This window comes from Larimichthys crocea, chromosome X (genome assembly GCF_000972845.2).
Source record: "Larimichthys crocea isolate SSNF chromosome X, L_crocea_2.0, whole genome shotgun sequence".
Taxonomy (NCBI): domain Eukaryota; kingdom Metazoa; phylum Chordata; class Actinopteri; family Sciaenidae; genus Larimichthys; species Larimichthys crocea.
Genome location: NC_040020.1, coordinates 3136299 through 3154995, shown reverse-complemented (window position 1 = coordinate 3154995; position 18697 = coordinate 3136299). Strand labels below are relative to the sequence as shown.

The following is an 18697-nucleotide window of genomic DNA, read 5'->3' as shown; positions in this document are numbered from 1 at the left end:
TGTGAGTGATTACTTTAGTGCTTTGACATTTGCAACAGCAGTAATGAGGCATGTCTGTGACAGCTGTGTCACTACCAGCAGCCTATGTCTCGGCTGTTCAGTTCAACGCTGAGAAGGAGGCATACTGTGGCCAAACACTGGCACTCTCTCTAGATAATGATGGCTCACCCATAGAGAAGCAAAGAGAATGTGTCGAAGTCTGAGGGAAACTGTGCGCATGTGTGTTTCACTGAGAGAAAGAAGTGAGTGAGGGAGGCCGATTGAGAGTGTACGTGAAGTGTATTAGTATGTGTGTTTGTGTGTGTGTGTGCGTGCGCGCGTGTGTGTGTGTGTGTGTGTGTATGTGTGTGTGTATGCATGTCTGTCATTGCCAAGATGGAATCAGAGACTGAGAGAGAGGAGGCTGGGCTGGGACATAAAGACTAGTAGTATAAAAATGAGTGGGCTGATACATGCTCAGCTCATACAGTGCACCCTCCCCGTCAAGCAGGGCGACGATTTGCATGTGCACACCAGCCTCGACGCCAACTACAGTATGTATTCTGCATCTAAATTAACCATCCAAATCAAGCTTTGCTCTTTGGAGCTCCATGAAATGTATGCAAAATGTAGCTACTTCAGCATTAGCGGCTCGCTCTCTCTCCCTCTCTCTCTCTCTCTCTCTCTCTCTGGGCTGCAACAGTTGTTTTAATGCCCGCAGAATTCTGATAGTTGTGAATTGGAGCCATTAGTGAAGAATAATAGAGAACACAGAGCCTCGTTATTCTCTGGACTGGAACACCAGTGACCACAAAAAAATCATGCAGACTCAATCAGACGCTGGTTGTTTGTAAAGAATTAGAGATCACTTCATTTATCCAGTCTATTTTTTTTTTTAGTTTATTTTAAAAATCTATTCTGTTTCTTTTGTGCTATTCTGTCCTGTCTCTCTCAGCTGTGTTTTGTTTCTATTCTACTCTCTCCTAACCTGTTGTTCCGCTCTATTTTGTCCTATCTTGGTTCTCGTGAATTCAATACTCTATTCTTTCCCGTCGTGTGCCATCTTGGCCTTCTCTTTTCTGTTACGTTCGATTCGTCTGTTTCTATTCTCTTCGGTGCTGTTGTGTTCTCTTTTGTTTTATTGTATGTTGTTCTATTATTTTGAGTCACATAGATTTTGCCGTAAATGTATAAATCTATTAAAAAATATATATTTTTTAAGTAAAGTCTGTCTCAGAATGAGTTTATTTTTTCTTTATTCTGCAGCTTCAAAGCTGTGACATATATGTACACAGTCAGCTCTCGTCTACCAGATAAATGTATGTATGTAATGGAGTAAGAAATAGAATCTCTCTGAAATGTTGTGAAATATACTTAAGTAGAATGCAGCGTAAAATAGGAATACTCGAGTAAAGTAGAAGCACCTCAGCGGTACACATAAAAGGAACATTTGAGTAAATGCACCTAGTTGATTGCTTTCCACGTGGGTCAGTGAGAATATCATGTAACACTGCTGAGAACAAATAAAAAGTACTGCATGCTTCAGTGAGTCCTACTTGTATTGATATGAGGTAACTAAGTACATTTACTCAAGTACTATTCTAAGCTATTGTTTTGAGCTCCTTGTACTTTCGTATAGGATCTGAATACTTCTCAGACACCACTGCCTGCTTGTCCTTGCTGCAGAGGGGGGTCTCTGGTTAGCAGCATAGCAAAGCTGTAACATCACACAGTCCCCTCCCCTTCTTATTCCTCACTGTTCCCTCTCAGTCGTGCATAATGGCCGGCTCTGCCCCCCTAGTGGCTTTTAGCTGGTGATGAACCGTCACTTTCACGGGGAGGGGAGCGCACAGAGAGTGACGTCTCCCTCTGTCTGAGTGTATAGGAGCCATGCTGGGGTCACACAGGGGCGTATACACTACAGTATGTTTCCCAAGCCTAAAAGCCCCGACCATATATCAGACAGAAGCTGTCTCTGATCTCAAACCTGTAGAGGGTTTCAAACCTAAAGAGACGCGTTTGGTCCCCCTCCTGTGATTCTTGGTGCTTTAAATGGTTGGCTTTCATATGTATGAGTCAGATCAGCGGTACACATTTAAAAATCAAAACAGCCTCAAAGTCTCTTGTCTTGTGTTGTAAGCAATCACCATGTGAATTAACAATGTGATTTAGGTTGTAGTTTTTGTAATTGCTTTTGTAGCTCTGGAGAGTACGTTATGGTGAGTTATAGCTGAAAATCAGGGACTTAAATTGTGTTTTATGCTGTCGTAGAGCAGAGATGGGTATAAAATAGCACCAAATACACAAATTCAGTTATGTCCGTGTACTTATTTCTGCACAATCCTATACACAAATTCAGTTATGTCCGTGTACTTATTTCTGCACAATCCTCAGATTCAGGCAATCAAAAGGGCAAATTATTTTATGTGGATGCCTATAAATCATGTTTTTTCCAAAGATTAAATAAAAACACTAATGCAATATTCATCTCTGAGGACATTAGCAGCACAAATGCTTAGCGAGGATGCAGAAGAGTTAAAAAAAGAAAAAGAAAAAGAGTCCGCTCTGTTGTTGTTAGTCATCTGTGATCCTGTCACTCAATGCTGTGGCGGCATAGGGTCTGCTTCCTGTTAACAAGATATGTTTACAGCATCAGCATTGAGCTCCCACCGTCTGTGTATTTGTGCATTTATACTCCCCGTCACTCCTCAGGATTGATGCATCCACATGTCCGTTAACTATTAACTAATCAGGAACTGCTATCATTGGGGAGACAGATAGTGACAGGGCCCCCGGTCCTTCAAAGTACTCTGTGGCTGAGGCAGGCCTTCCTATTGTTATGGAGCCAAAATGGTGCCCAGTGGCAGGATGCTGTGTCTAACCATTAACTAGATTCTTGGCACTTGGGCTTACTACTGAGGTGACAAATCACAGTGTTCCCCAGAAGTGAAGCTGGAGAAATATTAACCCCGTCTCAGCTGGGGCTCTTCCTCTATCGTGCTGCAGATAAATGAAGAGATGCTGATCCTTCCATCACCATCAGCTTGTCCTTCCTCCTACTCATCCACTCTCTGTGTTTGTGTCTCTTCTGGCACCACTGACAGTGGCGTCTTGTGAAGGAGAAAGAGATTGATATGATGAGAGGTAGATGTGCTGCTTCCTGCCTCTGGACGAGAAAGAGATAATTTATGGACTCATCACTTTGCAGGTCGTGAAAACACTGGGTCTTTTTCCAACAAAAGAATAACCCTCAAAGAAATTATCATTATGAACGAATAGAGAAGTATGATTGAAGTTGAACAATCACTTAAACAGTCGCAGAGCTGGTACAATCAAGGACTTTAATTTATGTAGCAGATTCTCTCTCTTCATTTGCGATCCTCCTACAGCACCTGTGGGATATGTGACCATGTTTCTGTTCGTACGGCCCATTCACTGTGCCCTTGAATGTTGTAGGTCTCTCTGTGTTTAACACCTCTGAAATATTTTCTCCCTCCTTCCACGAGAAGTTAAAAGGGTGACAGATTCAGCTGTTGCCTCCATCATTAAAATCCTGTACCCCTTCATAAAGTCAGCAGATCTCCATGGTGTCTCAGTCCCGCGCCCGTAATGGCCGCTCATGGTCCAAATGGACTGAAGAGCTTTCATGTGTCCTGAACAGTCTACTCCTCTCATTACGGCCCATAGTGGTCTCACATCAAACAGCCTCATTATTTTCATCGAGGGAGGAAGCGCAAGTGTGTGTGACGAGTTGGAGCTACAAAGTGACTACCAAGTTCAAATAAAATCTGCACTTTGTGGTTATGCTATGCAAGCAAAATGCCGCAGAGATTAAAGCGTTTCTTCAGACTGGTGACACGGAGCTTTAAGTCACTGGTTTTACTATTTACATAGAATTTGATGTGAAATCAAGACTCCTAATGTTTGAGCTTCTTCAGCAACAAAACTGCAAAAAAAAAAAAAAAATCTGAGCTTTATGCACGCTGAGCCATCCGAGTATTAAATCCAAAATATATACTCTGATTATGATGGATAAGATTAACATTCATAACATCAGCACCTCTGAATAATCCTGCATCACAAATGGCTTTTTCACCATCTGATCATTAAAGCGCAGCAACAATGTTTTGATATCACACCGACCATCATATTAGCTCTCAGCTGAATTATGCCTATTTATAGTTTTGAAGCGTTTCACATCATTTACATAAAAAGCCTCTATCACGAGTCTAATTTAATATTAGCTGACAACAATTTGACAAGGCAGGATCAAAGGTTAAGCTAACACACAATGGCTGTTAACTCCATTAACATGGAAATGAATGCAACAACTCAATAGCCTGTTGTCATACCTACAGTGAACAGCCTAAATAAGTTGCAGTGAAAAATCACAAGGGCCGTACTTGATAAGACATACTCATGTTACTATGGCAACATCCATGGCTCAAGCTAAGAATGCAGAGATCTGGATAATCGTTGTCATTGTGATACATGAGGTTTTGCTATAAGACCCGTGTATTACTATATTGGGACATTAATGCATTTGCAGTCAGCAAGATCTGTTTCCATTCAGAAATCATTTCCAGCAATACATACAGTGAGTCGCCTGCAACACAAAAGCCTCTGGCTATCAATAGATCTCAGTTTTCAAGATTAATATACTCTAGATACTCCGCTCTGCACAGATCTGCATGTGTTGTACATTGCACAGATTGAAATGGCAGCACAAATGAAGAATTGTATTAAATGTCTGTCTGTTTTTCAAATTTTTTCTGCAGATATCCTGCAGAAATTATACTAGTCAGTTAAATGTAAGGTCTATAAAATGATGAATAATGCATTTATTTCCACGTGTGTAGGTGTATCAGCATGCATGTTAGTCTAAAAAAAAAACACAGAACTCCACTGATTTGCTCATGTTTAGCCGTGTATTGCATCTTAATTGGACAAACAGTCAGCCAATAAAACATCTATTTCCAGTTTTGATATTTCATTGAAATGAAAGCTAGTGCTGTCTGCAGTATTTAGGAACAATACCACAACAAACCACAACATTGAAAAAAACATACATTTGTTATAAGTGGAGGAATGAGATAATAATTCCTCAGTAGCTGGCTTTGTTGTTTCTGCAGAACGCTGATAAATTTGTTAAGCACCAACTGTAATAGCAGCACCGTTTGCCAAAATTACTTGAATACATCTTCAAGTGATGTCCAAATGTTTTTATATTTACCTGTTATTTAGCCTCTCGCCACAGTATCTGTGCACACACACACACACACACTCACACACTCTCTTATTTTCATAGCTGGACTGCTGTGCACTTACAGATGAGTTGCATTGTTGTGCATGGAATGCGATAATGATTTAACCCTGCAGTTTCATCACATTTTATCCCTTTAATGAGTATAATTGGCACTTGAGATGATATATTGATATTAGCCGAGCTCCCACAGGCTTGCCTGTTGTACTATTATTGTTACCCTGCGAGTGTTAACAGACGGCCAAAGCCCATTTGACTTGTAGTGATGTAGCGAGAATTCCTCGTCCCTTTGAGAATTTTGTGCACAGGTTCATTTTGCACTGTGGGTGTTCAGTGAGTAGGGAGCTTTGTGAGATTTTTGAGTGTTCACAGAAGATTTGATAGCAGACAAATCTAATCATTCTTTGAGCCTTAACAAGGCAACAATCATCCATAAAGACAAAAACAATTACAGACATTTCTAATATTTGATTTGATCCTTAAAAGTGCAGTAATATTTCTCTCAGTTACTGATAAAATCAGTTAATCCATGCATATTACTGGTGCCCCCTGCTGTTCAACGCTTTAACTGCTTTCTTCCTCTCATTTCTTCTTCATATTGTTGTTGCTACATCATAAAGCCATGGCTTATTGATGCGTTTAAGAGTGGGTCATTTAGCCTAACATGATATTTTATATTGAACTGATCTTCACGTCAGATAAACAGGCTCATTTCTTTTGAGAATATAATAATAACTACCTTTGTGGGGGGTAAATATTGTGCCAAAAATAGACTTACAGGTCTTTCTTTATGATGAATTCAACATGTGATAAGCACAGATGCTTCTAGATGTCAGCGTCTTCCAGTGATTTCACATCTGACGTTGACATCACTCAAAAATATAAAGTGTCAAATAACTTACGTAATGTGTGATGTAGAGCGTCACACATAACAACAATAACAATAACACTGATAAAACCTCGCCTATGTCCTTTCAGTCCTCTTCTCCTTTTCACCCTTTTTATAAATCCCCGCAGCCAAAATAAAATAAACTCTGGGCAAAACATTTTCATTGTACAAAAATGTCAGACATGTGTTGTGGTTGCTAAGCAAACAGTGACTAATAATATCTACATGGAAGAGGTTTGCATTAGTGCAGCAAGCCAAAGCACAGCATGTCTCAGTCTCTACCAATCTAAAGACAATGAAGGTTCACCACACTGTAATTACCAGACAATGAGTTTGTCAGTCACTTCTCATAAATATGAATAAGGAGGGATGGATAAAGGTGTTCGGTCTAAATTTGCCACGGTTTTTGACGTGAGAATGAGAAAACGGCCCAGCATCATATTCATCCTATCAAAATCTCCTGAGGGAGAGAGTTTTTAAGCTTTTGTGTGTCAGTCTTTCCCTGTCATGACTGGATGAGTGCGGCATGTAGAGGGCGTAGAGGGGTAGAGATTGATGTAACAGGTTTGGATTTATTTTTTTTTAACTTCTTTTTTTTTCTTCTTTTAATTATAAAAGGGGTTATATTTTCTTCTAAAGGTGTCAGCTGTTACTGTGAAATGCACGAAAATATAATACAACATGATACACACACACACACACGCGCGACCACACACACACACACACATATATATATATGTCTATTTAAATATTAATGGTATATATGAAGATCACCACTTATATTGCTGCATATTCGTCACTTAGCATCCATGAAGAGTCCTCTTACCGTCACCGGAGTAGGCTTGATCGCAACAAGTGTTTTACAATTACATTTCAAATTAACAAAACAATGACTAAAAAAGCACTGAAAGAGATTCGTGGTGTTTGCAGGTATTGGTTTGATGACAGCAGGTGTAGTAACAAAACACATCTAACAAACCTCATATGTCTAATCTTTGTTAATTCAATTAAAATCCTTATTAATATGTGCAGCAGTGATGTTAGTCAAAGCTATGTGGACACTAAGAGGATCACTGACCCTCTAACCTGACGTTAAGATCACAAATAAACATTTGATATTTGATATCTGTTCATATATATCGGTATGGATTTTCAACATGCCAAAGGTTGGATTCTGATTCTGTCATTTGTGTGTGCGTGTTTGAAGAACAAAGAATAAATCTGCATTCCCTCTCTATTATTATTATTATATAGTATTGTATTTATGGCAGTGAAATGAATTCCTCGTTTGGCCATAAAGCACAGACTGTATCTTTTTTATCTTGCCCAAGTTTTACAGAGAGAATTAGTGAGCGAAATGTTGACATTTGGCATGAATAATTTGACAGTCGCAAGAGTGTGATGAATTATGGCCCATTTGACACCTTAATGTTCTGTGTACTCGCTCGGAATAATCTAAAGTTGAGTGGACTAAATGAATTCTCCCTTACACTTTTTAATTGCAGCTTCAAAAAAAGAGTTTGGACATTTTAGACATCACAGCAGAAGAAGGACTTTAGACTGCGTCTGAAAAATAAAAAGCTTCTTTCTGATCAGCTCATTTGGCATCCTGATGTAGAGCCACAATAAAAAGAGGCTTTTCTGTCTGTTGACAACTTGTACTTCATTGTATTTCTGTCATTTTTATGTTGAAAACTGGAATCTTGTCATGTGTTTCAGTGGTAATGATGCAAAGAGTTTTTACATGACTGGTGATGGATTTGTCCTGTATGATGATTTTTGTGCCTCTTACAACAAATCTGATGTCGGCTCACAAACAGAATCTAAAGAAATGTGCTAAGGAACAAGAAGTGCTTTCTAACAAACAGCTGTGCGTTTAAAAGACGGTAATTAATCTTAAACAAATCAAATTTTCCCAGATTCATCACATCAAGCAAGAACTTTGCAGAGTGCTGGCAGGACGCGTTATTCATTTTAGTAAATGTGGTGACATGGGAAGTGTTGACTGATGATATATTCACTTGATGAATTGAGATATGTACAAATACAGTATTTTCAAATGGCAGGCTGTACATGGTGTACTTCTGGTCTTTGACCAGTAAGTGGTGCTTGAGCTCCTAAATGGGATTTCTGGGGCTCCTACAAACTCTCTCTTTCACACACATACACACATATATGTGCACACACACACACATGCACACACACTTCCCAGTTTTGGCTGAATTTATGCGCCACGATAAAATTAAACCTCATACTGTTCACTCGCCTCGGAGATCTCCAGCTTCATCTTGTTAAAGCTGAATGTTTTACAATATAAAGAGGCATTTAATGTCTCCTAACTCAATTTTAAATGAATTCAGACATTAATACATCATAAAGAAGTTGATGTGATGTGACTTCCTGGGGATACATATGAGGATATGTAATCTAGTATCAGTGTAAATGTTGCAAATCTTCAGACTCCTGCTACTTATATACTCCTCAAATAACATATACTCATCCACACATTGTATGTTCATTTGAGTGGACAAATGTATGTCTTTGTGTACAACAATATATATATATATATATATATATTGTTTTGGTGTAACATGTTGTTTCATTGTGTAAAAATGTTCACACTGATTGAAATTACAGATTGAAACAGTAACTCAGTTTGTCTTGCAGGCACACACACATCATATATTAAAGTAATCGGGAGGCTGGTTGCTTTACTGGGAATCCTAAATGTAGCATCACTTCAGCGACACCTAGGTGTGAAGAACCGTCTAAACCGAGGATTAAATTTCTATCACACATGAGCAGCATGGAAATTAAATTGAAAGTGACATATGACGTAATATACATGACAAAGGCAAACACTAGTTGCTGTAAATACATGACTATTTTTAATCACTGGTGCAGAAAATATCCCCGGGCTGTGACACATGGGCCCAACACATCAGCTGCAGACTGAATCACGGGGAGCAGCTTTTGTAGTTTTGTGTAGTTTGCTTTTATTTTCTGTCACCACATTGTAACTTAACATAATGATGAGTTCTCCTGACGCTAACACCGCGCATACAAAGATCCACATTGTTCTCAAGCTTTAAGAAGTCGAGGACCCGCAAACAAATGCATGCTGCTGATAACATATATGACAAATGTTTTGTGGTTCTTATGAGTACAAGATTGATAATTATATTAGGAAAAGTGATTTTAAAATAAACAAAATAGGTGCCTGTAAACATAATTCAATAACCAATTCTTTTACATTTTGAATAGATCTGTGTTTTAGATACTTCGTGGTCATTTCTTGTCCATATTAGATATATATAGCCAGGATTTTAGAAATATTAATATCAATAGTAAAGTCTACAATGCAACTCCAACTACATAAAAAAAAGTTTGACTAGCCACCCAAATTATTCTGTAAAAACTGAAAATATATTGTCTGCAAATCATATCTCTGTACACGATCGTCTAAATCCTGTTTCAAAGCTCATTATTTGAGAGATTTCTTGTGGATAAAAATTCATTTGTCTAAATTTAAGTAATGCAATAATGTAATCATTTAATTTAATAATTTGGGGGTCATGGTGGTGCTGTAGGTAGCACTGTCACCTCACTGGAAGAAGTTTCCTGATTTGAACCCTCCCTGTGTCTGCCTGGGCTCTTTCCAGTTACTCCGGCTTCCTCCCACAGTCCAAAGACATGCAGGTGAACTAGTGACTCTAAATTGCCCGTAGGTGTGAATCTGATGTGAAGTGAATGGTTGTTTGTCTTTATGTGTCAGCCCTGCGATGAACTGGTGACTTGTCCACGGTGTCCTCTCACCCAATGCCAGCTGGGATCGGCTCCAGCCCGCCGTGACCCTGCTGAGATGTATCAGTCTTTAAAAACTGCTGCAACTAACTTTCAGCTCTCTTGACTTGACTTCTTGATTCCATTAATCGTTTGGTCTATGAAAAGGCTGAAAATAGTGATGGACATGACCGACAGTCCAAAACCCAAAGATATTCACTTTTCAGTGAAACCATTGCTGGACTAACCAGTTTAGGGGCCCAGGGCAAAGATTTGATATTGGGTTTTCCATGAAATACAGTGCACATAGCATACTCACACTAAGGAAAATACACTATGTGAGATAAACAAAACTGAAAATAAAGTAATACGGGTCTCAGAACTGTTTAATGATGAGATGATGAGAAATGTGTGGTGGCCCATCGCACGATCAGACTGGTCAAACCAGGTGGAGTTCATGGACTACTTACTGTACAGTCCAGTCTCTGACTATTCTATCCATTCCATTCATTTTCAGTCACCACTTATCTTTATCAGGGTTGTGGGGGGGTTGGAGCCGATCCCAGATGTCAGTGAAACACTGGACGAGAGGCCGGATACATCCTGGACAAGTCAGCGGTTTACACACAGAAACAAACGACCATTCACACCTACAGACCAATTAACCTATTAGTCCTCCTATAATCACTAATTAATCTGCACGCCTTTGGACTGTGGGAGGAAGCCAGCGACCTAACCACTACACTATATGCAAACTTTGAATGGATCACACATCGCAGCAAATAATGAAACATCTTAAAGTCTACATTCAGTTTTCCTGAGGCCCTCCAGCTGGCAGCTCATGTACTGCATGACTCCTCAAGTCCCTCCCCCACACACTTTTGTATCAAGCTTTGGTTGGATGATTGACAGGATGCTAAAGTAAAAAAAAAAAAAAAAAAAAAAAAAAAAAAAGCTATAATATGACACATGGGTGATGATGTCAGTGAATTCACAGAGCAGAGCAGCAGCTGGCAGCATCACAAAACTCATCTTGTTGGGTTGAATGAATGAGACATGCAAAAGCCTGTGTGTGTCCCTCCTCTTGTGTTATGTGTGTGTGCTGTCTGTCAGCCTCTGCTCTCAGGTATCACCAGAAAGATGGGAGGGATGTGTGTGTGTTTTTTTCTTATGATTTATGTTTTTGCATCTTTTTAAGCATTGTCTCCTCTCCTCCTTCCTTCCTTCCTTCCTCCCTCCTCTCCCTCTCTCTCTCTCTCTCCTGGTCGTCCTCTGCAGGCCTGCTGCAGAGAGAGGCTGCGTGACGTCAGTCAAGGCTCGTGCGGTTCCTTGGTTTGACACACACACACACACACACACGCACACAAAATGGGAATAAGATTGCGAGGTGAGTGACACGCACATTTCTTTCGATCTCATTTGCGTCGCCTTGTGCATGTTTAATATACGCGTGTGTATGTGTGTGTGTGTGTGTGTGTTTGCAATGATGGCTTCATTGCTGCTCCTGTGCAACACATTTATGCAACGTCGGGGAGTCCGGTCCAGCTTGCTGTGAAAACAGGAGGATAAAAAAAAAAAAAAAAAATCGGGGTACATGCCGGCTCTGTCCAGGGAGAGAGGCACAGCTGCTGCCATCAGCACCGGGCTGAATCAAACCTGACACCGGGCCCCGTTTGTTCCGTTTTTAAGTCGGTACCGTGGCGTTTTATTGCTCCATGATGACATTTGGTGATGCCGCTCGTCCACACCCACATGATATGCTGCGTGCGATTGATCCATGTGCGCTGCAGATATGAGGATTAGTAGTCATGTTTTTATTTTTATTTATTTTTTTATTTTAATTCTAGCGCTGGATGTGCAAAACGCTTGTCAATCGAGAGCGCCTGCATCAGGAGACTTTGACCGGCCTGTTTGTCCTGGATGTGTCCGGATTGTACCTGCTTCTCGCTGTGTTTAGATGTGCTCCAATGCAAGTTAAATGTCTCGCTTTGTATAGTGTGTGTAAGTGGCATTATTTCGTGTATAATTCTTGCATGACATTGCATGGATTTGTTAATATATTCTTGCAGCGTTCGCAGACTGGACCCTTCATGCAAATGTGTGTTTGTCTGAGCAGAAAGAAGCGTCCCATTTGAGTCATGGCTGTGTGGTAATATTCCCACGGGACGTCTCAAACTCTCCTGGTGCTGCTTCATATTTTGCTCCCAAACAGCCAGTGCTGCTGCTGCTGCTGCTGCTGGAGTTTTTGGGGAAACTGTCATGTGACTACAGTGCATTAGAAATGTGACAGAGAGTCAGTGTGGGCCTTGTATTGTGCTTGTGTTTTGTAGAAATCAAAAGTTGTAAAAAGCAGAAAACATGCTTGATGGGATGTTTTCAACCTGGATTGTGTATCTGCACTGCAGCAGTATACAACATGCCTGTGTGCAGACCTCACGGCTTCTTCAATCACTGATCCAGGACCAGATTCTGCGACTGCACACCTGCAGTTTTCATGTAAATATCACTGCAAGCAGATGGTTTCCTAAATTATCGCACGTGAGGATGAACCTGTGTACTGTGCAGTGTTTAGCATGGGATGTTCCTACTAGTTCCTCCACTAGTGTGTGTGTGTGTGTTTTCATTCAGCATGCACGTCTGTGTGATACCGAATCCCATATTCATTACCCATGATCCCACAACATCTTCTGTCTGTTTACAATATTGTATTTGTGCCGTTTTGGGACACAAAGGAAAGTTGTCTTTACATGTCTTCATTCTGAGCGTCTCTGTTGTTTTTATGTCCGTGTCTCTGCATGTGTTCATAAATCAGACACGGACGCTGATCCGTCTGTCAGGATGTTATCAATCAATTAAGACGCTAAACATTCACATAACCTTGCTGGTATTTAAGTGCATGTCCTGCTTTGTTAAGACACTCACCACACGTTGAAAGGATAAGTCGTGTTGATATTCTATCATTTTGAAAACACCAAAACAAACAATGCGTTTGCTTGCTCCTTCAAACTTTCCTTAATCTGGCTCTGACTTGCTCTGCTCAGTAATTTCCTTTAAATAGCTGCTGTGAGGTGCTATGATTATAGATTTGGACGGTGTGATTATACTTTGAGGGGAAAAAAAATCATGGTTTCAAAATTATAATGAATTACATTTCACAACACTGGATATATAAAATCACATCACGTTTCTTTTGTTTGTTTGTTTTGCAGTTTTGGTAAAAGTGAAGAAGGAAATTGAGACGACTCTTATGCAGATTATGTCGTGGAGCAGACGGTGTGATGCTGCCTTGTTGTTGTTAACTCTTAACTCATGATACTTGGTTGACTGTAAGTGACAGAAACAGTCGGTGTGGCTGAGCCTTTATTGTTTTAAACTGAGGGTACTTGTGATATCGGTTATTGCTGAATCAAATCAGTGCTGTCGAGTAGGATCATGGATGTTCTGGTACCTTTATAGAGTTTGTTTACAATGACAAAATCAAGGCTGCAACTCAAGATTTCTTAATGATTAACCTGCAGGTTATTTTGTACATTTACTGATTATTTATTTTTGTAAATAACTTTTCAGAAATGTCTTCTTTCAGTCCAAAGTCTAAAGTGATGTAGCAGAGAAGGAAGGGTTTGGGTTTTTCCTTGATTTTAATGCAACAACTCTTTTATTATTCAAACATACAATATAGCTGCAGGTTACTTTTTCTGTCTGTCTGTGTATATCATTTATATCACCAGACTTATCCTACAAAGAAAAGCACTCTCTCCTCTGACTGCTTTTCAGTTTTGTGTCTAATTTTAAACTGATATTATCGTTATCTAGTTTCATGCCCTAAGTGTCAGTACTCTTGTGATCAGACTGTTTTTTCCCTTCAGCTAATCATTAATTTTACGACGTCGTCTCGGTATTCACTTTTGTCATAACAAGACTGTGTGTGTTTTGTGTGCGACCGTGCACAGCTGACTCAGGCGTCTCTGGGCCGTTCTGTTATTGTTGTAGTAAAATGGTGTTCATCCGACCATCCCTTTTTTAGAAATCAAGGATCAGGCTCATGATTCTCGTCGTGGCTTCAGGGCATTTAAACTTTTCTGACAGCTTGTGATGGCCAAAGACTGAAAAATACTGAGCCTAATGTGCAAAGTGCACTCATGTAATATTTCTTTATTGTTTTTAAACCGTTACAAATGCTTTAAGATTGACAGGCTATCATATTTTATTAAATGCTCTCTCTCATTTGGAGTCTTGTTAGGCGGAGTTCCACACGTCCGCCTGGCTGAAATAGAAAATATTTAATCTGCACTGATTCTCTCATTTCTCCACTAGAAACTTGAACACCATGCCAACGCAGGCTCAGGATTAATGAGTATAAGAGGACCTCAGAGACAGTCAAAATGCGGCCACAAATCACAGAGGCCATTTCCTGCATCATTTCCCACAGACGTCCTCTATAGAAGCTACATCCCCAGTCTTGTTTAGCCTCCCACAGAGAGCTTAATGTATGCACGGAAGAATCTTATCCCGTTCTTTTAAGAGGACTCGAGATATCCTATCTGGCTCTAATTGAAGAAATTCCTTGACTGAGGTGACAAATACGTGAGCGTAAATGAGCGGCATCCCTGCACAGCCAATGCCACTAACAACTCTGTATGACTTATTAATGGATCTCATTACCTGTTCAGGAAACTGTTAGATCCATTCGTTTGATCAGCAATGGACCCGTAATGTAAGCGTACAAGCTTGCTGGCGTACGGCAGTAATCAGTGCTGTTAGTGTGCGTTGCTGATGTATGTATACTCGAGGATAATTGTTTCTGTGAACAGCCGTTCGGATCAATAGCAGACAGTGGTGAGCCGGAGAACGAGTCAGTCCGTCAGCTCACGTTTGTGGAAGTCTATCAATCTCTTTATCCGTACCCCAGCCTCGCTTTCTTGTTGTGTTCAGTCTCACTTCTGTCATCTGAATGTTAACCCTCTGGGGTCCTATTAATGGCCAATTGCTTTTGTAATCGTGGGCGACTGCTCGAACCCCAGAGGCTTAATACTGTTTCATTGATGCTGAGGTCACCAAATTTAAAAATGCATGGCAGTTACATATTCTCCTCCTTTCTCTGTGTGTTCATTAAGTCACTGCGAAAACGACAGAAGCAAAAGTACAGTACTTGACTTTTTTTTTTTCTTTTTGCTCTGTTTTTGGTCTCTACCAACTCCTGACATAACTTTCTGTCTCTGTGTTCACCAGATAGTCACTAACTGTGTTTGTCTGCTGTTTTGTGGTGTTGTACGGCGTGTTTTTTTACGCTATGCGAGTTGCGAGAAGGAACAAAAAACAGTAAAGAGTGACTCCTTTCACATTAACACCTGATACATGGTCATTAGAACATCAATTAAAGCTATTATACTTTTAATAAGGGCTGCAACTGGCAATAATTTCAGTGTTACATGGCTTGTTTTGTTGTGATAGTTTGGGTTGAAGTGGGGTCTGCATGAGGTACTTGTGCGTCTCCAGTTTGGAAAAGCAGACAGAGATCCCGGCACAGTAGCAGACCGATGATCTGCTGTGGACAGGGTCAGCAGGAAAATGTATTTAGCCATATAAAATAGGCCCACCTTAAAAAAAAATCAATACTCGTTGAAGCGTATGCTATATTAAGAATATTTTCACTGCTTTACATTGCCTTTGGACGGTATTTCCCTTTGGCACTAACCCTAAAACTTCCAACTGGATCAGACACCATCTATGAATCTTTAGAGATATAAAGTTTGATTTCATTCTGATCGTGCAGCTTTCTGACCCAAACAGCTGATCTGGGGTGTTTTTTTTTAATATTGCTTGGCTAGCAAGTTTGAGGTTACAGCGCTTCCAGGGGCAGAATCTTAAAAGATGTCAAGACTACAAGAGAGTCTTGGCTTACTCAGGACTATCACACCTTGACATGCTCATATAGGAGAAGCTTTCACTAAACCTCCAGTTCAATTTATAAAGGAGTCAGCCTGTCCACAGTCAGAGCTCTGAAGGATTCTCGTCCATGCCGGCTGCTGTCACATCACTTTTCTCTTTATGTATCTGGACGTTCAGTTTTTACGATGACATTAACTATTAAAATTATACCGTGGGTGTGGGAGGAGCACATTTTACACATGAGAAATACCAGCAGTGAAAACCGCTCCATTGTCGAAGTGTAGGTTGATGCTCGTGTCACACCTCTCTTACAGTTTTGGCACCTCCGGTGTTATGTACAGTACAGTACAGTGGCGCACTGCTAACTTCTAGTTGGAGTTCAGTGCCGCAGCATCTCTGGGTGAAGCTTTGCGGAGGACTGCCATGACCGGCGTGATACACCTTGACTCACTCTGCTCCTCACACCTCCGAGCAAAGCAAAGTCTTTATCAGACAGCACAGGAATAACTTTCACCCCGAATGTCAGATAGAGCTCTGGTTGTACTGAACTATAGTGTGAAAGTTGAGTGACATTTTATTATTTCCTAAATGAATTCAGACCAATCTGATCAGTTGGTGTTCTTCCTTTTTTTTTTTTTTTAGAGCTGAACTTTTTTGTAGCACCCTGAGGGCCGGCTGATGTTTTTATGCGCATGGTGCAGAGTTTAAGAATTCTGTCGCAATGACTGCAGCACAGGCCACAGTGTTTTCACACAGATAATGTAAGGGGTTTGATATGAATAAGTTATTATTGCAACTGGGGTTATTTTTTATTGTGCCTATGGTGATGTCAGCTGATCCGGATGATGTTGGAGCCTTGTTTTTCCTTGAAATGTGAAAACTCGACAAAGCTATCTGTAGATTTGTAAGCACAATACCAAGGAAAGGAGAACATTTAAACTACATTTAAGTTACATTTTTATTTATTTATTTTTAGCTTGGATCTTATAAATGATTCAAAAAATGCCAAATGATTAAGTAGATTCAAGAATATAGAGAGGCAGATAGCCTGTAGGTTACTTACTTTACATTTTTTTGACATGGGGAGCGTAAGAAAAACTTTTAATAAGACTTAAAGAAGAAGAAGAAGACTGGACTAAAGTAGAAAGATACTTCAAAAGCGAGTAACCTTGGGTAGTGTGAATCAGAAAGGGATCCCCCGCTGGGATGTTTGAGCTTGCAGCGAGTGTTGGGGTGAAATATTAAAACATCTAGTATCATGGATCTGGAAAGGTAGTGGCTTGAAGCAGATGTTACAAGTGTTAGCCTCTCTACTCTTCAGCAGATAAAATGCTGCCGTGCTGGACACAGCGGCACAGCGGGAACAATCACGGTATTTGTATGCAGAGGTGTAATGGAGCATCCCATACCTCCTAATTAAGACTGCTTAAATGCTGCTGTGTGACCATGGCAGTGGTCGTATACCCGCAGTGCTTCAGATTAAAAGACGCGGGAACATACGGACAGGGAGAGTACGGGCCAGCCTTTACATTAACTTGAGAGATGTTTCCAGCTGTGCCACAACACTTCTCTGACTCTGAAGGCTGATGCAGGATCTTAGTAACACTTTATATCAATATATCAATAATTTATGTCGGAAAACTGTGATTTAGTGCTTATTCATTCTTGATTAGGGCCGGGGCGATGGGTGTAATCAAATGGTAAATGCGCTTTTACGATGTGCCTCTCATTCACCCACGCACACACGATCAGCATTGGAGCCACCATGCAAAGTGCTGGCCTATAGCCATGGACAGAACCTGGAAACCAGCATCTTTCTCATTTCTAGTGTCAAAACTAATCCCATATATGCTCAGTAACTCATTTTGTTTCCTTAAAATGAAGGTAAAATGTACTTTAAACTCGTAAAATGTCCACTCAAAGTTAAATGGAGGTTTTTTTTTTTACCAACAAAGAAAGTTATGTTTACATTCATGCTTACTCGCCTAAACGCTTTGTGTGAATCCTTCAGGTCTAATAAATGTGAGTGCATTTCCATCCTCATCAAACATTCATGCATTCATTTTTTTACTTGCTTTGTCTGCTTGCTGGCACTCTTCTTCTTCCTTTCCTTTGTTGATGCATCACTACACTTCTTAGCACATTACTGCCACATACTGATGATTAGTGTGAAAGCGTGAATCCTTGCATGTGTGGCAAACCTCCATGGCTGTAAAGTGAAGCTAATGCTGAAGTGCCAAAAATCTGCAGTTCCTTGAATGTCCGCATGAGGCTGGCTACAGAACGTCTCCATAAGTCCCCATGTTAAAATGTTAAACTTCACAGCTGGAATAAACATGTTTACAGCCTGGTACAAAAAACTGTTTTGTTGTCTATAGCTAATTTTCCTGTTCGTGACAACTGTACTGAAGATGACGTTTTAGAGAACTCCCCTTTTTAAATTATATTAAGGCTTAAAGTTATGCAGGATTAAGAGCGTATATGCTATGATTGACAGGTGGATGCTGTTACAGATGGCTTGTTTGAGCACCCAGGCTTCATTCAGATCGCCTCAGCTCGGTCTTTGTTGATTATGAGAAAAGACGGGAGGCGGCGGAGGCAGGACTGCTAAACCACACTCTGAGCTTCAAAACAGCTCTTACCTATGGGTGACATCGTGGATACAACGTCCATATTTATGTTGTCTATGGTGCAAAGGTTTTCTTGGCCATAGCTGACTTCTTTCTGATTTGTAAAACTTACTTACTTGTAGCACTTCACTGTATCTGTGCACCCCTCCCCATCTGTGAAACACTTTTACTGTCTCTATCTGTCCTATTCACGCCCACACCTCTGCTCCCGCTGCCTGTCTTCCTCTCGACTCTTGCTCTTTGTCATCACCTTTCTTTACCTTT

The 18697-nt window shown here is 40.4% G+C and overlaps 1 protein-coding gene across 2 annotated transcripts in view; it reads left to right on the top strand.

The window, feature by feature from the left end:
• The first annotated feature begins 11171 nt into the window (after window positions 1-11171).
• The window catches only part of fbxo41 (F-box protein 41), a 51011-nt gene continuing 43485 nt past the window's right edge, over window positions 11172-18697 (top strand). Inside the window, exon 1 of one of the 2 annotated variants that reach the window (XM_019255336.2) lies at window positions 11172-11301. The gene's annotated coding sequence lies outside the window, so the exon portion shown is untranslated. The other variant, XM_027283085.1, reaches the window with a different exon arrangement.